The sequence below is a fragment of the Vicugna pacos genome, chromosome 9, assembly GCF_048564905.1.
Source record: "Vicugna pacos chromosome 9, VicPac4, whole genome shotgun sequence".
NCBI lineage: Eukaryota > Metazoa > Chordata > Mammalia > Artiodactyla > Camelidae > Vicugna > Vicugna pacos.
This window is the reverse complement of record NC_132995.1, coordinates 3,781,313-3,802,662: the sequence shown is the minus strand read 5'-3', so window position 1 is coordinate 3,802,662 and position 21,350 is coordinate 3,781,313. Positions and strand designations below refer to the sequence as shown.

General features: G+C 44.4%; 1 non-coding gene across 1 annotated transcript; it reads right to left on the bottom strand.

Moving 5' to 3' along the window:
• Positions 1 to 14,674: 14,674 nt before the first annotated feature.
• Positions 14,675 to 14,782, bottom strand: LOC116282299 (U6 spliceosomal RNA). The gene has a single exon (XR_004191794.1). It is a non-coding gene; the product is annotated as a U6 spliceosomal RNA (small nuclear RNA).
• Positions 14,783 to 21,350: the final 6,568 nt, after the last annotated feature.

The following is a 21,350-nucleotide window of genomic DNA, read 5'->3' as shown; positions in this document are numbered from 1 at the left end:
CTGAAATAACGGCGACCTCTGGGGACCAGCAGAGCTCCATTCTTACCAACGATCTCAAAGAACTCCTCAGTGTTCAAAACTCTGGCTTGCTCGTCATCTCTTTCTGGTCCCTGATTTGCTCTATTTCTGTCTTTCCCTTTGTCTCTCTTCATCTGTTTTTCTGGCTTTATCTGTCTTTCCTCTCCTGCCTGTCTCTCTCCTTTGTCTCTAGTTCTCTGACTGTCTTTCTTTGTCTGTCTTCATCTGTGTCTTCCCCAGTCTGTACCCTCATTCTCCCTGCATTTCCCCCTCCTTCTGTGTCTGTCTGTGTTTAATATGTTTCTCTCTTTTCCCCTCCAGGGCCTCTCCTTGTCTCTGTCACTTTTGTTGGGTTTGTGGATTACCTTCTCCTTTGTCCCTGTTCCATGTCATATGCCTCTCTAAAAAAGTCCAGAATCAGGACTTGGACCCTTTGTGATAAAAAGGACTGTAATGCCAAGTAAATTGTCATCACCTGTTGTCTGTGCCTTTCACACCATCCTCTAGGAACCTGGGGACAGAGCAGGAGGAGACGCTGAAGGTGTGGAAGAAGGAACTGAGGTTAGGGGAGATCTTCCCGATTCTGAGAGAAACAGAATTAGACTGTAGACTGAAGGAGAGCCTTGGGGGAGCTAGACCACAGCTGTCCAATGTGGTAGCCATGAGCCACCTGTGGCTATTGGGCACTTGAAATGTGGACGGTCTGCCATGGGATGTACTATGGGTGTGAAACCAGATTTTTAAGACAGTCCCAAAAGAAGAATATAAAGCAGCTCATGTATAACTTTTTCAGCTCATGTATAACTTTTTCAAAATGATTGCATGTTGAAATGATAATGCTTTCCATATACTGGGTTAGATAAACTATATTGCTAACATTGCTTTCACCTGTTTTCTTTTATTATGTCTTTTCATGTGGCTACTAGAAAATCTGAAATTATATATGTGGCTTACATTGATGGCTCACGTTATGTTTCTGATTGGACAGTGCTGGTCTAGGCAAATGAATCTGCATTTCACATGAAGACAAAGGAGGCGTCTACGCGTCACATGATGCAGACAGAATAGATGTGATAAAGCAGTTCATAGTAGCTCAGAATTTTCAAGAATTCTCCAGCTGCCAAACTCCTCATCCGTCTCCCCCCTCTCCAGTTCCTTCAGTTGTGGTTGCCTTTGGGAGAAGGGGTTGTGACCATCGGGGGCGTGGGGTGCTGCTCACATTCCGTTCCTTGCTCTGGGTGCTGGTTGTACCTGTACGTTCTATTTGAGAAAATGCAGCAAATGGTACAGTAATGACGTGTCCACTTCCCATAATTTGTGTTGTATTACAATTCAAAGACACAAGCAAACAAATTCTTGCAAGAAGCAAATCACAGATTCTCTACCTTAACCTCTCTGGTTCCAAACTGCATTAACTCTTTCTGTATAACATAGAATCCCTGCAAGAAATAGGTCTCACCCCTCCGCGGATTAAAAAGTGTTTACCCAGCACGTAACAGGCTTTGTGGGGGCAAGAGGAAAGTTCTTCTGCTGAAAATGAAAATGATACTTTTTACATTACACAAAAATAACAGCTAACATTTGGGAGAGTATTAATCATGGGCCAAGCCCTGTTGTAAGTTTTCTTCTTTCATCCTCACAACAGCCCTGTGGCCGGGGCGGGGTGGGGGGTTCTCCTACATCCCTGTGCTACTGGTGAAGCCCCTGAGACCCTGAGGGGCCAAACCACAGAGCCAGGACGGGAGCGGGTGCACTGACGGCCCCCCCCAAGCCCCGGGCTCTGCTGCCGTCACAGCCCGCGCCCCCCGCCCCGGCTGCTCGTCCAGCGGCACCGCAGCGCCGGGGTTCGTGCGCCTGGGGGGCACCGACGTGCGGGGACTCCAGCCCCTTCTCCCCGCTGTGCGCCTGGTCACTCCCGTGCTGACCCTCCCGGGGAACCTGCTCATCGTCACCCCGGCCGTGGCCGACCGCCGCCTCGCCACCCCGAGGCTCCGCTCCTCCGGCACTCCTCGCTGCGGGAGCCGGGCTGCACCGCCGCCGTCGCCCCGCAGGCGCTGGTCCCCCTCCTCCCTGGACGCGGGACCGTCTCCGAGCCAGACGCTTCGCCCAAACGGGGCTCTACTTCATCCTGGGCACCGCGGAGCCCCTGCTGCCGGCGGGGATGTCCGCGGACCCTACCTGGCCGTCTGCCGGCCCCGGCGGCGCCCCGCCCTCAGCACCGCTGGGGTCTGCCCCGTCCTCGTGCTGGGCTGCGGGGCGCAGCCTCCTCTTCCTCGCCGGGCCCAGTGTCTGGGTGCGCTCCCTCCCCTTCTGTGGCCCCGACGTCCTCGACCACTTCTTCTGTGACAGCACGCCCTTGCTGGAGCTGGTGTGCGCAGAAACCAGGCCCCTGCAGTCCTGGTGTCCTTCCTGGAGGCCGTGTGCGCCCTGGCCTGTGCCGTGGTGGCGACCAGCCTGCCCTGCGGCCGCGGCATCGGCACCGTCCTGCACCTGCCTTCATCCCGGGGCCGCCGCAAGGCCTTCTCCACCTGCCCCTCCCACCTCCCGGTGGTCCCGCTCACCAACGGGAGCTGCCGCACCGTGTTCCTGAGCCCCCGGCAGACAGGGCGGCTGAAGCTCAACAGAGGAGTCGCTTTCTTCAGCACCATCGTGTCGCCCCTGCTGAACCCCTTCGTCTGCTGCCTTAGGAATGAGCTGGTCCAGAAAGTGAGCAGGGATTTGCTGATCAAGGTGGGAGGGTTCCTTCTAAGACGCTCAGGGCAGAAGGCTTCCAGACGGGCCGCCTGTCAGTTGCTCTCTTTTCTGTCTCACTGAAGGCATTTTTTCCCTACTTGAGCAGGGACGAAAGCTTGCTGGTTCCCAAGCTGACTGTGCCTGTTTCTGCATTCCAGGAGAACGGAAGAGGGAGTGAATTGCTCTCCTGCTCAGGACAACGCAGCCTTTTGGCCACAACGCTGGAGACTGCTAGTCATCCTGCTTATCCAGTCTCCACGTTACTAACAGAACACTTTGAATTTTATCCGGGCACGTGACGTCCAGCTAGAGACATTTCCCATCCTCCCTTGCAGCTACCTTGGTGACATGACTAAGTTTTAGAGGCTGTGGTGTAAGTGGAATGATCTGTGTAATTTATGGATTGTGGTTTCGTAAGAAAATTGCATTCTGTCCATTTTTTTTCCTTCCATCTTCCTGCTGCCTAGGGTACACGATCACTGTGGTGGCCACCTTGGGACAAGGGATGGAAACAAACCAACCAAAAAATACATTGTTTAGAGACATCCCATCAGCCTGGGTCCCTGGATGAGCTTGTGTAACAGCGCCTCCTGCTGGCCGTGCATCAACCACAGACTTCCTTTGTGAGGGGGGAATTAAGGTCTGTCTTAATCTCGCCACTGTGGTTTGTGGATTCTTGCTTACATCAGCTTAGCATAAATTTCTCTGCTAATACAGATATAAAAGAAAATTCTCAGAACATAGCCTGGAATGGGGAAGCCAAGCTAAAGGGGCAGAACTGCTGTGGAAAGTAAAGTAAAAATGTGTGCACTCGGGGATGGAGAGGGTGTTACAGTGCCAAACGGACTGGGTTCCAGAGACAGCAGTTGTATGAGAATCCCGAAGCTCGAGGAGAGAAGAGAGGAGATCAGATCTGCTCAGGAAACAAATCGGCCCTAACATCACGGTGGACATAAGGCAAGGATACAAGGTGGACGGTAGCAACCAGAGATCCCAAGGAATGGGTTTTGTCTGATGCAAGCTGTGAAGGAGGATCTCTGATATTCAGGCTTAAGCTGTTTCTTGTTCTATGCTGTTATCCCCTGTGTCTTCCTCACACAGTCAGAAAACCTCTACTCCACAATGAACTTAGTGTCCGAGAGTAAACAATCTTATGGTTACCAGGGAAAGGGGGTGAGAGGGGATAAATTTGGGAGTTTGAGATTCACAAATTATAACCAATATATATATAATAGGTGAAGGACAGATTTCTTCTGTACAGCACAGGGAACTATATTCGATATCTAAATATGAATACGAGTATATGTATATATATGCAGGACTGGGACATTGTGCTGTACACCAGCATAATGGACACACTGTAACTGACTATACTTCAATAAAAAAAAAAATCAACAATTAACTTAGTGTCTGGCATGAAGAATACAGAAGAGGGGAGAGGGTATGTAGCTCTAGTGGTGGAGCACATGCTTAGCATGCTGGATGTCCTGGATTCAATCCCCAGTACCTCCATAATAAATAAATAATCCTAATTACATCCTCCCTCCAAAGAACAAAAACAAAACATATAAACAAAGAAAAAACACAGGAAAGGAAGGGCTGGGACACATTTTGGAGGAACGCAGGCTGAAAGGAGATGGAACAGCTTGGAGAGATGAGATGACAGATAAAAATTGTTAGAGGTGGCAGGTCCTAATGTGAGAGTGAGAGGGAAGCCCTGCCAGCAGCTTCTGGGTTAATTTCCCTGAGACTGAATTTCCTGAGGCCAAATGTCTGTTAAGGATCCAAGTAAAACTTGAAACTATTAGAGGCAGAAAGAATCTGGGGACACATGCATCACACTTTCAAAGGAGAAGTTCATGTGTCAAAGAGGGAGTGAGGTTTAGGCTGGTTCTTAAAAGGCAATTAATTTTTCAGGCAAGGAAGAAGGAAGGAATGAGAAGTAAACCTGTAAGAATTGTAGTCTTGGGAATAAAGGTGTTTAAAAGAAAGAAAGAAAGAAAAAGAAAAAATAAATTAAATAGGAATCCTTCAACACTCAAAAACAAAAAGAATGGTGGTCTTAGAGGGGAGGGTAGAGCATGTGCCTAGCACATGCAAGGCCCTGGGTTCCATCCCCAGTACTGCCATTAAAATAAATAAATCTAATTACCTCCTCCCTACAGAACATAAATAAAAATTTTTTAAAAAGAAAATAAATTGGCCTCAGACATTCTAAAAGTTATGTTCTAGGTATGTTCTTTCATGAACAGTTCCATTTCCTACCAATATGGGAGCAGTCCTACGATTCATAGAACCCAAAACAGCTGCTGATCAAACTATAGAAAAAAAGACCTAACCAGGAGCGGTGATTTCTATGGGAATGAAAGCTAATGAAATGCAAGGTACACCTTCCCAGAAAATAAAATGTTTTTCCCTTGGTGTTGGAAAGAGTTAAAGTACTGAGCATGGCTAGGGTGGAAGTTAGGATTCTAAAAGGACTTGTGTTCCAATCGGCATTGCAAACACAGAATTACAGATGAGCTGTCAGTTCAAATTGAACTGGAGGAACACAAGCATTAGATACATGGGTTTATGGATGCCCTAGTAATGGATGGTGGGGTGTGGACGACCTCCAAGCCTTACCGAAAGAAACCTGGTCACCCAAGGCTCAACGAAAACATGGGACACGGAGTTTTAGTGGTTTTCGTGGATAACAGATGCATTCTAGATTCTAAGACCACAGGAGATGGACATGAATGATAAAAGAAAGTGGCTCTCCACAGGAACGCAGACGGTAACAGCAATGGCCTCTCCAGGACAATAGGCACTGAGCCCTCACAATGCCTTCCACCTGCTTCGTGACTTCCGAAGTGGGCGGCTCAGTGGAGGAGTGGAGATGACAGCACATCTAGCAAGCTGAAAAATAGATTCTTTAAGTGGGAGCTTCTGCAAATGTACTCCTGGAGGAGGGGGATTCATCCGCCATTAGGTCACATAATCAAGCTTGAGGACGGAGAAAAGTCAAGCACTATGTGAAAGGGTGCCCTTTCCCTGTTCCTGTGTGGCTCATTAGCATGCAGTTCGGCATTCACTATTTGGCTGGTGATGAGAGAAAAATCAACGGGCACAGAGTGAACTGGGGTGGGTGTGGGAGCAGCTATCCTGTTCTGGTCGGTCACTCAGACCTCAGCATTGGAGCTGAGTCCTCTGTTCATGAAACAGGGCATACACCATGCATGTTGGAGGAAGTTAAGGAAAAAGTGGGGGGCGGAGTGTGGGGGGATGGTGGTGATGGAGATTGATACAGGGGTTTGGAAGCCAGCAGGAAGCAGGTTTTGGACAGACACCCAGCCAGAACCAGCCAGTTCCTCCAGCCCAGCCATCCTTCCTGCCCAGAGTTTAGATCTTGTGGAAAATTCAAGGATCTGGCAGGGGTTCTGAAAGGTGATGAAACATAGTGAGAGTCTAATCTCTTAGCTGAGATTTCCACATCCCTAGTTCCTGCCACAAGCACAAACCATCTGGAGAGACGCCTCACTGAATTCCCAAGGGGCACTCTCCACCAAAGGGTGCCAGATTGAGCAAATAAATCACAGGACATCTGGTAAAAACTGAAATTCAGATAAGCAGTGGATAATGTTTTAGTACAATTATGTCCCATATATACTGCATACTTGGGACACACTCATAGGAAAAAGCGATTTGCTACTGCAGTGTGGCAATCACTATAATATGTGACAATACTGCCTCGACTAACAGATGATACGTTGTTTACTTGAAATCCAAGTGTAACCGGACATCCTGGATTTTATCTGGCTGCCTATTTCCACCGCCCAGGGGCCGGTGAGGGCCCTTGTCTGGCAGAACTGTCTCCCCGCCTTTGCTGATGTGGCCGGATGGTTCTTCGTCTCACACAGGAAAATTCATCATGCATTTTTCAGAGAAGGGATTGAGAAAAGTTTTGCGGCAGTACCCCATGCCAAACAGCGTCCTGCTGTTTGGATGGTGAACTCGAGAATAACATGTGTCCTTAAGGAACTCAGAACCCCAGGAGGACACAGAAACACAGCATTAAGTAAAATAGAGACTGGTGGACACCACAGTAAAGAAGTCATATGGAGAGAGGAGGGTATAGCTCAGTGGGTAGAGTGCATGCTTAGCATGTAGGAGGTCATGGGTTCCATCCCCAGTACCTCTGTTAAATTGTTGTTGTTATTAATATTAATAAACAAACCTAATTACCTCCTCCCCCAAAAAAGACCCCCCCAAAAAACCACTTTAAAAAAAGATAAAGAAGTCGTATGGACATAATCTTCCCATTTTTTTCTGTTGCTTCTCCATCACCCAGACCCTTCTCTCTAATATTAGATTCCCTTTGTTACAATCTATGTTGTAGAACCTGAGCCTTGTGACCCAAAAGAGTGTCCCACAGACTGCATTTTCCTGGTTGCACCTTCTTGGAACAATAATCCTATATTGTCTTTATTTCCAAACAACTGATAGCAAAATCAGGGACTGGTCCAAACTCAGCATAGCCAGTATGTTCTAGTTCACTTTGTAACATTTGAGTTCCCTTTCTTTCTTTCTTCTTCTTCTTTTTTTTAATTTCCTATTTTTAAAAAATCATAGCTATAAAAGAAGTTTCTGAGTATGATTTTTTAAATTGTGGTCTGTTGTGCAAAAAAGAGGGGAATTTGGTCTCAACAGAAACATTTTTTTTTTTCTGAGGAGATGACATTTAAGTTTAAAAGGATACACAGGCTGGTGAGTAGCTAGCAAAAAGCATTCCAGGCAGAGAGACTCATAAGCTGACGGCTCTCCTCTGAAAAGAAGGACAGTCAGCGTGGCTGAAGTGTAATGAGGAGGCAGAGAGAGTCATTACGATGAAGAGCTAACAAAGGCAAGGTTATTCAGGTCTCCCTGCAAGCGCTGGGAAGAATTGGTCTTTACAAGGGCACTGGAGACCATTAAAGTCTTTTTAGCTGTGCTTATGTCAGGGTAATTACCTGCGTTTTGAAAAGAACATTCCGGTCTAGCTCCAGGACATTTCCCGGAGAAGCCAGAGCGGATGTAGGGCGAGCGTATAGGACACTAATTCGTCATCCCAGGTGAGACATAGCCACCCAACGGGAGGCAATGGGGCCAAGGGACAAGTTTACAGGGGTGATGTTTCAGCAGGCGAAATCACAGACTTAGAATAGCAGGGGAGATGGAGTGGTCTACCAGCAGTGGGAGTGTATATAAAATCTATTATGGGGTGCGGGGTGGGGTGAGGCTAGCGCGCATGGGGTAGAGCGCATGCTCAGCATTCAAGAGGTCCTGGGTTCAATCTAGTGCCTCCTCTAGAAATAAAGCTAATTACCTCCCCCCAGATAACATAGTTAAATAATACAATAATAAATAAAATAAAATATTATGGATGCAGATTAGTAAACCAAATTTGACCTAAATTCAAGTTGACTTCTCTAAAGTGCTGCGCGCACCTCATAAACACAATAAATGGCATTAACCAGAGACGCGCTTTTCCACCCCGACCACCAGGGGCCGTGCCGAGCAAAGCCATCCAAGGGAGATGCTGTCCCTTAAATGCACGATGAATGAAACCAGGCTTGCAAAGGCTCTATGACGTGGTGGATAAGAACCCGCTAGTGCCGGAGTCCTGGGTTCAAAACCCAACTCATCTATAATTCAGTGCTTGCAATTCTGACTTTGCCCACCGCTTGGCGTCACATCTTTAATAGCTATTTTCATTTTCTCCTTTTATAAACTGGGGCCAATCAAACCATGCAAGTATTAGCAGTTTGTTATTATAACGCAGTAACCTTGGGGGAGGGCATAGCTCAGTGGTAGACTACGTGCCTAGCATGCACGAGGTCCTGGGTTCAATCCCCAGTAGCTCCAATAAATAAATAAATAAATCTAATTACCTACTCCCCAAGAAAAATTTAAAAAATAAATAAATAAAACCGGAATGACCTTAAAACAGCCCCGTGCCCGGGCCCTTTGGTGACCAGGTGACTGTGCTAACTGCCTTTCATGAAACTCTTTCCCCAGACTGAGGTCTGTAGGATGCAGAATGACCTGCAGAGAAAGACAAAAAACCAGAGTGTTCCTAAAAGGAATTTGCATACAGTCTATACAGGGAACTATATTCAATTTCTTGTAATAACATAATGGAAAAGAATCTGTAAAGAAAACATATGTATGTGTAAGTATAACTGAATCCCTTTGCTGGACACCTGAAACTAACTTTGTGAGTCAACTACACTTCAACCAAAAAAAATTAAATCAATCAAAATTTGGAAAATGAAGAAAGCACACAAGTTTGTTTTTCCTTCCTCCTCAGACCCTGCAGGACACTGAAATGCAGCCCTGTGACTTTCCAAAAGGCAGAATGTGGGCATGCATGAGGTCTGGAGTTCAATCCCCAAAATCTCCATTACAATAATAATTAAAAGAAAAAGATTTCCTTGGAAAGGCATTCCAGAGTCTTTCAGATTAAGTTCTTTATCCTGTAAATGTGAGTTCTTATCTCCTCTTCTTAGATACCCCCCTTACTCTACTATGCTTGCCTGTCTTGTAATAGAATTACCCCCAAATTATCTTTTTTTTTTTTAATGGAGGTACTGGGGGTTGAACCCAGAGCCTAGGGCTAAGCATGTGCTCTGCCACTGATCTATTTCCCTCCCCCGACTCAAACTATCTTTATCCCAAAGGGAAAACATTTGAGCTACAGAAGATGCAGAAAGAAATTTTCGATAAGCTTCCCTCACCTGCCTCCCACAAAAACAGCTGCCCTTCACCCCCTCCGACGGCAGTTTCCTGCCAGCTCAGCTGCCAAAGCAGACAGCTCACTCCCTTAGCATCAAAAAGCCCAGCAGAACTTCCCTCCCACTGAAGCCCTCACACGCCGTCCTTTAGTTAAATTGATTAAAAAAACCTCCAGGCTGTTCCTCCAGGTTCTCATTACCGGGTGGTCCCTCATGCACATGTAAATAAAACCTCTTTTCACCTGATAATCTGTCCTTTGTCAGTGAATTTTCAAGCCTCCAGCTACTGGAACCATTTGGAAGAGGAAACGGTTTTTCCTCCCAATGCTTTCTTTAGAATGCCTTCCGAGGATCCCAGATCACTGGGAGCTACCCCCGCACTGAACCCCTCCACCCCACTCCAGTACCTCCTGGACTTCTCAGGTTCTGAACCCTTGACCCCCAATTACTAAGGAGTTACACCTCCCTTTCTTACCAATGAATCCTAATAGACCTGGAAAATAGAGTTCAGCTAATACCTAATTAACAAATAAATTCTTCACAAGAATCTTTTAGGAATATTTAGCAAAAGTGGATCTGGGAAACTAAAAAAATAGTCCTGCCTAGCAAATCCTAAACAGGTAGAGAAAATGAGATTATGGCCCACCCCAACACTTTTAAGGAGTCTACAGTAATCCGACGAGGAATTCCCTGTTATTAAGTGACCTATTACTGCTGTATATGTATATGTTAAAAATATCTTTGTAGAGGGGTGAACATAGCTCAGTGGTAGAGCACATGCCTGCAATGCACCAGGTCCTGGGTTCAATCCCCAGGACCTCCATTAAATAAACAAATAAAACCTAGTTAACTCCCCTCAGCAGTAATTAATTAATTAAAATAACATTTTAATTACAAAATTAAATTAAAAATGTTTTGCAGGGGAGGATATAGCTCAGTGGAAAAGTGCATGCTTTGCACACACAGGGTCCTGGGTTCAATCCCTAGTACCTCCATTAAAAAAAGAATATGTATCTTTTTACATCAAGCTCATCTGAACCTATTCTTTTTGTTTGTTTGTTTGTTTTTCCCCTTTAACAGAGGCACTGGGGATTGAGCCCAGGACCTTGTGCGTGCCAAGCAGGCACGCTGTCATTGAGCTATACCTTCCCCACCCAAGAACCTACTCTTTGAGGTGCCCCAGGCACCTGAAGTCTCTTTTCCAGGAGCTGCAATGCCTTGGAATCTAATCACATCTCCAGCCCTCACTGCAATTTCCATTCCCTTTGTGACATCCTTCCTGATCTCCCAGACCTGACTCTTTCCATAGAAGGAATTTTACAGATCAGCGCTGTCCAATAACACTGTCTGTGCAGGACACAGATCCTGCGTATCTGTACTGTCCAATACGGCAGCCAAGAGCCACTAGCATCTATTATGAGCCCTTGAAATGGGACTCCAGCTGCTGAGGGGCGATTGCCCGATTTAGGACAAAAAAATACAGGATAGCCTGTTAAATGTGGATGTAAGATAAATATGCACTCTTTTTATTAATTCTTATTTTTATTGAAGTACAGTTGATTTATAATGTTACTTTCAGGAGTACAGAAAATCAATTCAGATATATATATCTCCACATAAACACACACACACACACATATATATATATTTCAAATTCTTTTCCATTACAGCTCATTACAAGAAATTGAATATTGTTCCTTGTGCTATATGGTAGGTTAAACATGTACCCTTTGGGACATACTTATACTTAAAAATTAGACAAAAAGTCATTGTTCATCTGAACTTCAGATTTACCGGGGCATCCTGTATTTTGCCTGGCAGGTCTAGATTAGGGAGCTGAATACTCAACAATTAATTTAAGTTTAAAGAGCTACCCGTGGCTAGTGCCCAGCGTATTGGGCAGCACAGAGTAGGTGGTAAACATGAGTCCGGAGGTTGGATGATGGGGCCCAGATTATTGACATGCTGGTTTCCCAGTGCTAACCAGACAGGTCCTTCACGGCCCATCTTTTTCCTTCCCTGCGTCTCCATTGCGTCACCACTTTGGCATGGACTCATCAGCTTTTTTTAAAAAAAGTATCCCATCAGTAAAACACATCTGAGCATGGAATCCTAGAACATGGGTGGCTCTGAGAGTTTGACAGTGCAGGCTATGAAACAAGTGTTAAAGAAAAACATTAGCCACCGGGCACTTGTTAAAATCGGTAAAGAAAAAATGAAAATAACTTTACAAAAGGAAAAAAAATACAATAAAACATTTAATTAAAAAATAAGTAAAAGAAAAAAAGGGGGAAAAATTGGTAAAGAAGACTTTATTCAATTTCTTTTTTTTAAATAGTTTTTTCCATCCTTTTTTTTTTTTTTGGTGGAGAGGGGAGGTATTTAGGTTTATTTATTTATTTGTTCGTTTTTAGAAGAGGTAGTGGGAGTTGAACCCAGAACCTCATGCATGCCAGGCATGTGCTTTACCACTTCAGCTGCACCCACCCCCTCAATTTCTTGTAATGAGCTATAATGGAAAAGAAATTGAAAAAAAAATATATATATGTATGTATGTCGATGTATAACTGAATTGCTATGCTGTACACCTGAAACTAACATTGTAAATCGACTACACTTCAATAAAAAAAATAAGAATAATGATTTTTTAAATGTTTAAAGGAAGACTTTATTCAGGGCACATGAGTAGGAGTTGTGGCCATTACCATAGGGGGTGAGATTGAGCGTAACTCCAAATACATAAAGGAGCAAGGGAGCCATAGCCAACAGTAAAGGGAGGGGTTGGTGGGTGGAAAATTACTAGAGGAGATGTCTTGGGTGGGGAGTTTTTACTCAGTGGCTTAACAGGATTCTTACTAAAGGCAGGCCAAGGACTTAGACATCAAGGCAGTAGCAAGAGGAACTTGATCAGCCATCAGGAGTTATCAGATGTCAAGGGTGGGGGTCTACTTTGTAGCCATAGTCTTTGTTAAGGCTGGACTGGATGGACCGCAGGCAGGTCAAGGGCCAAGGTCAAGGCCTAGCTAAGAGGCCTCAGGGAAAGCTGACTGAAGTCTGGTCCAAGAGAGAGTCTTGGTTAAGTATTGTCCAGGAGAAAGAAATGTTCCTCTACCTTTCTAGGTCCTGGCCAGTCCAAGAATGAAATTTGACATCAGGCAGGTTAACAGGAGAAAATCAAATAAAGGTTGAGTAATGTGTATACATGGGGGAGACCCAGGAAGGCAGAGGAACTTGCCGAAAGGGCCAAAAACTGTCATTGTAAAAGCCATCTTCAGTTAAAGACAAAAAAGGATGCCGAGGCTAGGGGTTTGGGATGTCAAAGGGGAGGAGGGCAATTGACATGGAGATGGAAAAGGATAAGTTTGGTGAACAAATGTTTGCTGGGCCCTGCAGAGGCAGGGCTCTGGTCTCCAGGCCCTGCCAGCTTTCCCAGGCTCCCCCTGCCACGTGTAGCCCATATTCTTTGCACACATCCCTGGTGGCAGCTCTATTATTCCAGGAGCAGGCCTTCTACCTAAATTCTTTAGGAAGTTAGGGGAAGGTCAAATGTTCTTGCGGAGTCTTTGGGGCCTCTGTTATGTTCTGCTCCAAATAATCCACATGCCAAAGAGACACATTTTGGGGTGGCCAGTTTTGCTCCCCTGCAGGGCTCAGGGGAGCCAGACTAAAGTCTGGTCAAGGAGAGAGACTTCATCACTACATCAGCATGTCCCCTTGAAATGTGATGAAAATGGCATTTATGTGTGCGGACTTCCTCCCCAAAACCCATGACCCAGTCTTATCACAAGAAAAACAAGAGACCCATCCCAGCTGAGGCACATGCTATGAAATACCTGACCAGAATGTCTCAAAGCCGTCCAGGGTATCCACAATAAGGCATAGCTCAGTGGTAGAGTATGTGCTTAGCATGGGGACCTGGGTTCAATCCCCAGATCCTCCATTAAATAAATAAACAAACCTAACTTACCCTACACAAAAAAGAATTCAATTTTTAAAAAATGTTTGAAAAATAGAGAAACTTAAAAATATATATAAGGAAAGTCTGAGAAACCATCACGGCTGAACAGAGCCCGAGAAAACATGACAAGTACATGTAATGTGGTGTCCTGGATAGGAACCTGGAATAGATTAAAAAAAAACAAAACTAAGGAAATCTGAATAAACTATGGGTTGCAGCTAATAAAGATATTGGTTTATTAACTGTGCCGTACGAATGTACTAATAAGGGAAAAGGAGGAGGTATAATGAGAACACTGTGTAGTATCTTTCCAGTTTTTCTGTAAATAAATTAGAAGTTTTTTTAAAATAAAGTTTACTTTAAAATTAACAGTTTATTTTTTAAGGTAAAGGTTTATTTTAAAAGTAAAAGTTTTAAAGTTAAAAGTTCTATTGTTTACAAAATAGAAACAGACTCATAAACATAGAAAACAAACTTATGGTTACCAGTGGGGAAGGAGGATGGGAAGGGATAAATTGGGAATTTGAGATTTGCAGGTATTAACTACTATATATAAAATAGATGAACAACGAGGTCTCACTGTATAGCACAGGGAACTATCTTCAATACCTTGTAGTAACCTATAATGAAAGAGAATATGAAAAGGAATATATATATGTATGACTGAAACATTACGCTGTACACCAGAAATTGACACAACATTGTTAACTGACTATACTTCAATTTTTTTAAAGTTGAAAGTTTTAAATTAAAAGTTTATGCAAAAATTAAAATTAAAAGTTTATTTTTTAAAAATGTTCTGGCTTGGTAATTTCTTAGAAACCCAAAGAATGGGAGCCTGTCCCTCTCCCCAGCCCCATTTCTAAGGCTTTCCGAGTAAATAGAATTAACTCCGCCATTATTAACAGATGTACGCCTACTCTTTGTGTTTATTGAGATTCAAAACACTCTCTAAAACAGCTCAGCAAATCTCATTCTTTGCACTGAATGGGGGTCTGCCTGTTTCCCCCAGTTCCTGTGGAGGGAGGAGTTCTTGCCTCCAAGTCCCCGTTTCCCTTTCAGATTCCCCCCTGCCACCCGCCCCCGTTGCCTTTTGCTTTTGCATCAATTTCCCCAGCTCTGACCCACCCCACTTCAGTCTTTCCGTTTGTCCTACAGGTTGCATTTGTAGTTTTGAGAATAATGACCTTCACTTTGGTCCTGGACCCAGACTTTTTTTTTCTACTTCTTCACCAATTTGCATGTCATCCTTGTGCGGTGGCCATGCTAATTGTCTCTGTATCATTCCAATTTTTAGTATATGTGCTGCTGAATTGAGTACTGCCCAGCCCAGTCTTAGCAAAGAATCCTGCTAAATTATTTCCCCCACCCTTCATATCTGATCACCTCTGACATCTGACCATCAAGTACCCGTGCCTCCACTTAATGTCTGAGTCCTTGACCTGCCTTAAACCTGAATCCTGTTGGACTCATTGAGTAAGAGCCCTCCCACCTTTATAGTGGTTTTCCATCCACTCACCCCTGTGAAGTGATCTACGCTTGGTGGCAAATTCCCATTTCTCATTACAATTGCAGGTGCAGTCAAGTCTGCCCCCTACTGAGACAGTCTTGACCCTGATAGAGTTTGGGAAATGCCACCCCAAATTATGCTGCTCTGGTGTATTGACTATTTTGCGTGAAAGGCGCCTGAAACACTGCAAATACAGGAAAACTCTCTGACCTGCCATTTCTTTTTTAGAAGAGGGAGGTAAATTCCCTGATGAATGGTGTCATCCCTATTCAGAAGAAAAGCTACATTCTTGTCGTCAAGCAAGAGAAACAGATGGAGAGAAAGCGGGGCTGATCGTATGATGTCACTTATATGTGAATCCAAAAAAACTATACAAGTGAGCTTATTTACAAAACTGAAACGGACTCACAGACGTAGAAAATAAATTTATGGTTACCAAAGGGGAAAGAGGTGAGGGAGAGAGACACACTACTATATGCCAACTAAAAATTGGCACTTGCCGTCTGCCTCTACAAAAATTAAATCAGGAACCACTGCAGTCACTGACCTTCAACACTCCCTGAAAGGTGTTCAGAGTGGAGGTCAGGAATGTGGCGCCCTGTGCTCTGGGAAAACTGGCAGAACGGGCCTTCAGAAAGTTAAGATATTTTCAGGAGAAGATTTTATGAGCCCAAATTCTTGCATCTCCTCATACCTAGAAAGGCACTAAAATCATTAAAGGTGACATCTGCTCCTCGTGACTAGCAGCCATGCTCTGTCTAAATGTGTGCTTGACTGCACATACCTCCTTCACTAAAATCATATATAATACTGACCTTCCCCCTGCCTCTTCAGAGAAGTTCCTCAAAGCTGTCTGAAGTGCTCTCTCCCAGGCATTTTGCCCCAAATAACTTTCAATTTTCAGGCTACATTTCTTTTTTTCAATTGAAGTATAGTCAGCTTCCAATGTTGTGTCAATTTCCGGTGTACAGCATAATGCTGCAGTCATACATATACATACGTATATTCCTTTTCATATTCTTTTTCATTATAGGTTATTGCAAGATATTGAATATATCCCTCCCCAGCCTTTCCCCTTTGATAAGCATCGTTTGTCCCTTTGTGTATGAGTCTGATTTTGGTTGTAAATAGAGTTTGTATTTTTTTTTTTTAGATTCCTCCTGTAAGTGATATCATACGATATTTGTCTTTCTCTGCCTGACTTACTTCAATCAGTAGGACCATCTCTAGGTCTATCCATGTTGCTTACATCACAGTATTAAATCGTGGAGGTGTTGGGCACACAGGTAAGCAAACTAGGCACCTGGGACACCCGGGTGCCCCTGAGAAGGTTCCACCTATGCTGGAGACTGTCTTTCCTTCCCCCACTTTTCCTCCGTAACCTCATCACAAAGCAGTACATTCAGATTAAAAGGTAAGAATCCTTTTAATGAAAATAATTATCACCCATCCCCCCACCCTGCCCCAGGCTGTAGTTAAATGTTGAAGGTAGAATTCAGTACATAAAAGGATTTCAAAAACTGTGGAGGATTAAAAAAAAAAGAGAGAGAGAGAAAGAAAGAAAAAACACCTATTCTTATTGGTATGGAGAAGACCAGCCAGATAATGCTAAGAACTGGGTGGGGAGGGTGGAGAGTCCAGGGTGATTGTAATGACAACAAGGTCTGCTGATTTGCAAATGAGGGCCTTTCAGTGCTGCAGGAAGACTTTCTGATTAAGCAAACCCCTTTCTTCTAGTCCCAACCCCCACCCAGCCCCGCAAGCTATCAGATTTTAAGTCTTGGAATTTCTGTATCCAAATAAAGGGGAGAAAAAAAGCAGCTTCTTAAGAAAGATATTAGAGGCAATGTGAATTAGTAGTTAATAAATCAATCACACATCAGAATGCTGTGAAAAAATCAGAAAAAAAATACCCAGCTAATAAAGACATTATCTTGAGATTTTAACTAGCATGTTAAATTACCGAAGTAACAAAGGCTAGACCAAGCAAATATGTCAGCTTAGAGGAACAAAAGGATGAGGGCAGGACATCTTCGACTGTCTCACCACAGATGTCAGGCATCACTGGAAAAATATCAAAAAGGATCTTTTACATTAAAATTACTTAAAATCATCTTTGAATGTAAGTCTTTGTTTAATGTTCCTTAAATTCAGTTGCATTAATAGTTTCCCTCCCCCTCGTTGCGTCTTTACTGTGTGCTGGTTTGGGGGTGGGGAACATATGTGATTAAGACAAGCCATTGTCTCCCCAGGGAGCTAAACCCAAAAGAAAAAAAAATTATGACAAATAATTGAACTGGGAAGCAAGTTATTAGACCAACAAAAATGCTAAGCAGGTGAAATGTGCCATCCAAAGGAGACAGAGAGAGGGGGAAGGCATAGCTCAGTGGTAGAGTCCATGCTTAACATGCACAAGGTCCTGGGTTTAATCCCCAGTACTTCTATGTTTTTAAAAAAGGTGGGGAGTGAGTGGAGAATGCTTTAGAGGACTTAATCTGGAGGTTCAGGGGAGATGACTTTAGTGTTAGAGGAAAGATATGTAGGGATCAGTCCAGCATCCAATGTGCTGCATGGGTGAAAAGGGCAGGGAAAGAAAGCTGTCTGTGGCTGAGAAAATAGCAAACACAGGAAAGTAATGGGAAGAACCTTGCTGGGCCTGGGGACATATTAGCATATTGGGGGTCCAGGGGTGATGCGAGAGGAGTGGACAGGTTAGATCTGAGTCTGGACAAGCTCAGCAGGTGCCAGGTCATAAACACTGCCCGCCAGCAACCTTGACCAGGATCGAAGTAAGAATGTGGAGCCTGGACTTCTAAACCAGGGTTCCATTCCACTTTGTCTGGCCCTGTTTTCTTGGGCAAATCACATCATCTCAGTTCTTCCAAACGCAGAGAATATTGGAGGGCTTAACACGCATTCGCAGAAGACGTCGGAAATAAATATCTTCATGCTTAGCAAAGCTATTCTCAAAAAGCTTCCTTGTTGCGCTGTTCATAAATTATCCTAAATTTGTAAAAATTCAAAATGTCTGACAGTAGGGGGTTAATGAAATTACAGTAAAAGCACACTCTGCATTGCCATTCCACCATTAAAACACATTAACTTAAAGAACAAAAAAGAAAACATGACAAATACACCAAACACATTTATTTTCCAACTACTTTATATTTAATGAAATTCATCCAACCATCCTTAGCATGTTCTATGTTTTTTTAATGGGAGGAGGAGGTAACTAGGTTTATTTATTTATTTTTTTTAGTGGAAGTACTGGGGACTGAACCCAGGACCTCGTGCGCGCTAAGTACACACTCTACTCCGAGATACACCCTCCTGCTTTAGCATGTCCTGTGGGCTTCAGTTACTCCTTGTCCAAGATTTGTCATAGGGAGACTTTTAAATAAGCCCGCAGAACTCAAAAATATGTATACATTAAATAAAACTGTGCACATTTTTAAAAGCTATTGACAACTGTTTGAGAAATATTATTCTAATATTCATGGTGGTTGAAACATATTTTAAATACTTTTTAATAGACTATTGGATTTAAAGAGCACAGAAGTGTTCCCAACAGAAATGCTTATATAAATATGCAGAGGTTGAGATCAAATAATGTGAACAGCAATTATATGTGTTTGTGGGGTTTTTTTCCTGCCCATCATCACCCTGCTTCTCGATCATAGCTTCTCGGCTTTGGTATGATTCACGTTTGGGGCCAGGACAATTCTTCATTGTGAGGGGCTGTCTGCACTGAACAGGATTCCACTCCCCCACCCCAGCTGTGACCACACCAAAGTCTCCAGACATTGCCAAATAACCCCTGGGAAGGAAAAAAAAGAACCACCCTCAGTTGAAAACCACCATTCTAGAGTCTAACACCCAAGGCCTATTCACCCCACTCACCCCCATAAACTCGCAAAGTGCCTTCTGTGTCTTATCTGCTCAGTAAATACCACAAATAGATATTACATGTGAATAGTTGTTGAATGAATAACTGAGCCTCCGGGAGCGGGAATTACTATCTTCTGGGTACTTCTCTGCATTTTCCCCAGTTTGTTTACAATTACTTTGCTCTGATGGTATAAATAATGAAGGAGTCGGATAGTTGAAAAAAAAAATTTTGAGGGTGGGTCTGATCCAGAAGGGGGCAGGGTGGGTCTGGGCGGAGACCAGTGGAGGGGAGTGGATTCTGGAATGAATGGGTCTTTGGCTTATATAATAGGGCCCAGCAGCTGCCGGAGGCCTTTACCTGCAGAGAGGAGCAGTGTTCCTGGCTGACTCCCCTTTCGCCTTGTAAGTATTGGCTGCACTTTTTATATCCTTTTAGCTTTTGCCCTTTGATGACTAACCTTCTCTACTGGGTTCTGGTATGCCACTGGGAGGCTTGGCACCCTGAACTTTTTCCTCTTGTGTGTTTCCATGAATTTGCCCCTATCTGCCACGTGGTCTGCTCTGCTCTCCCGCTTGGGTTCTTGGATAAGGGAGCTTTATGGGTGGGGGTGGGGGGTTTTCCTTGGATATCTAAAGCAGGGAAGCCTCGGTCTTCCTACGTCTATTGTGGACCATTTCAAGTCACATCTTTTAATCATAACTTTTTTTGTGTGTGGGGGCCTAGAGGAGGTACTGGGGATTGAGCCCAGGACCTCATGAATACGAAGCATGTGCTCTACCACTTAAACTATATTCTCCCCTCTAAAGTCAGATCCTGTAAGTTTGGTGTTTTTACCTGTTTAGTGTGAGGACACCCCACAGTCCAGAAGTATAGTTGAACTCTGCCTGTGCTAAACTCAAAGTCGCTGAAAGTCTCATTAGGTATGATCTGAGAACTCCTGTGTTGTAGACCGAATGAAAACCAGCTTGATGTCTGGTCTCTTTTAACTGCGTCTTCCGGGTTTTAGGATTAAGGTGAGTTCGTCCTGTGCCTCCCTGCCGGGAAGTCCTCCCGTGGGTGATGGCGTGGGGTCCTCATGGAACGTCTCAGCCTGTGGCACTCAAACTGTGGGGGCACTTTCTGTTCTCCAAAGGGGAGTGCCGCCATGTTTTGAGTGTTACCGATTGAGAAAGTAGCTCCTGTCTGGTAGGATGGTGGCCCTTGCTAGTCCTCTTGAATTCCTGGCGGCTGTGCCCAGTCCAGGCTTTCCTAGAAAGGGGCTCTCCTGGGGGCCTCACACTCATGGGGAGGTCGGTGTGGTGTCGCAATACAATCTGACGCTTAGTCAGCGTGGAGGGCCCCACCTGGAGAACGGCTGGTAGGGTTGTAAACTTAGGCATTTCAGGAATGGTTTGTCATCCCGCCCGTGTGAAGCTCACTCCCACAGCAATAGTGTGCTGCGAATTGAACATGCGGTATCTTGTTACTAAATATGTACTGCTTGCTTTCAGGCATAGGTAAACAGCGATCTAGATTCAGGCTGCAGGAGCCAGGTTGCATCACCAGGATGAACGTTCAGGAACAAGTTCCAACAACTCAGACCGGGGTACTCAAAATGGGAGTGCTTGCCGTTAATTTTGGACTGGAAAGTGCTTCCATTTCGAGTATCACTGTTTGGGGAAAGCGTCCTAGGAACTTGTTTGGAAGTGGGATTTTTGAGGAAAGAACTAACCATTCTCTCTAGACTGCTGTTCTAACCTGCAGATCCTGGATCTGGGCTGCGACGTTTCCTGCCTCCAGCCAGCCCTGCTTCAGATTGGTCCCCACAATCCATGATGGCAAAAGCCAATTCCTTAATATCCTGTTGCTACTTTTCTGAATCCAGTGGCTTTGTATACTGACAACACCCCTTAGTTTGAAAGTCAAGGGGAGAGTGTCATCTCTGTCCTGAACAGGTTTTTCTTCAAATTGCAGGGTTTGTCCTTATACTTGGTTTTAGCTAAATGTGACAATACATAATTACCACCCCCTAGATTTTCCCAGTCGAATATACTGTGTGGTGTTTAACTTCGATCCTTAAGTCTGTCCATTTATCTGAGCACCAGCGTATACTGAGCTCGGCGTGGTTACAATAGCATGCCCCATGTGTGGGTTCATATTTCCAGTAAATGACCTACTCCAGTGGGTCAGTCTATGCGAGTAGAGGGGTTCTTGTAGAGGGGCGGGGCAGTGGGCAGGGCTCTGTGCCTCCTGAACACTTGGCTTTTTCTCTAGGCAGGACAAGAAAATCTTGTTTCCCTCCGATATTGGGGCCCCTTACCACTATTAGCTAAATGCATGGGTTTGGGTTTAGGAAAATAAGGCCCTGAGACGCCTATCTTTATGGGGCCATTGCCTAACTCAGCATTTGCAGTTTTCCAGATTCTTGGCGTAAGTCGTTTCCTGTTCCAGGAGGACTTTGCTTACAACTGGATTTGGGGTATGCTGCAGCCTTGCATCAGTATTGGCCAT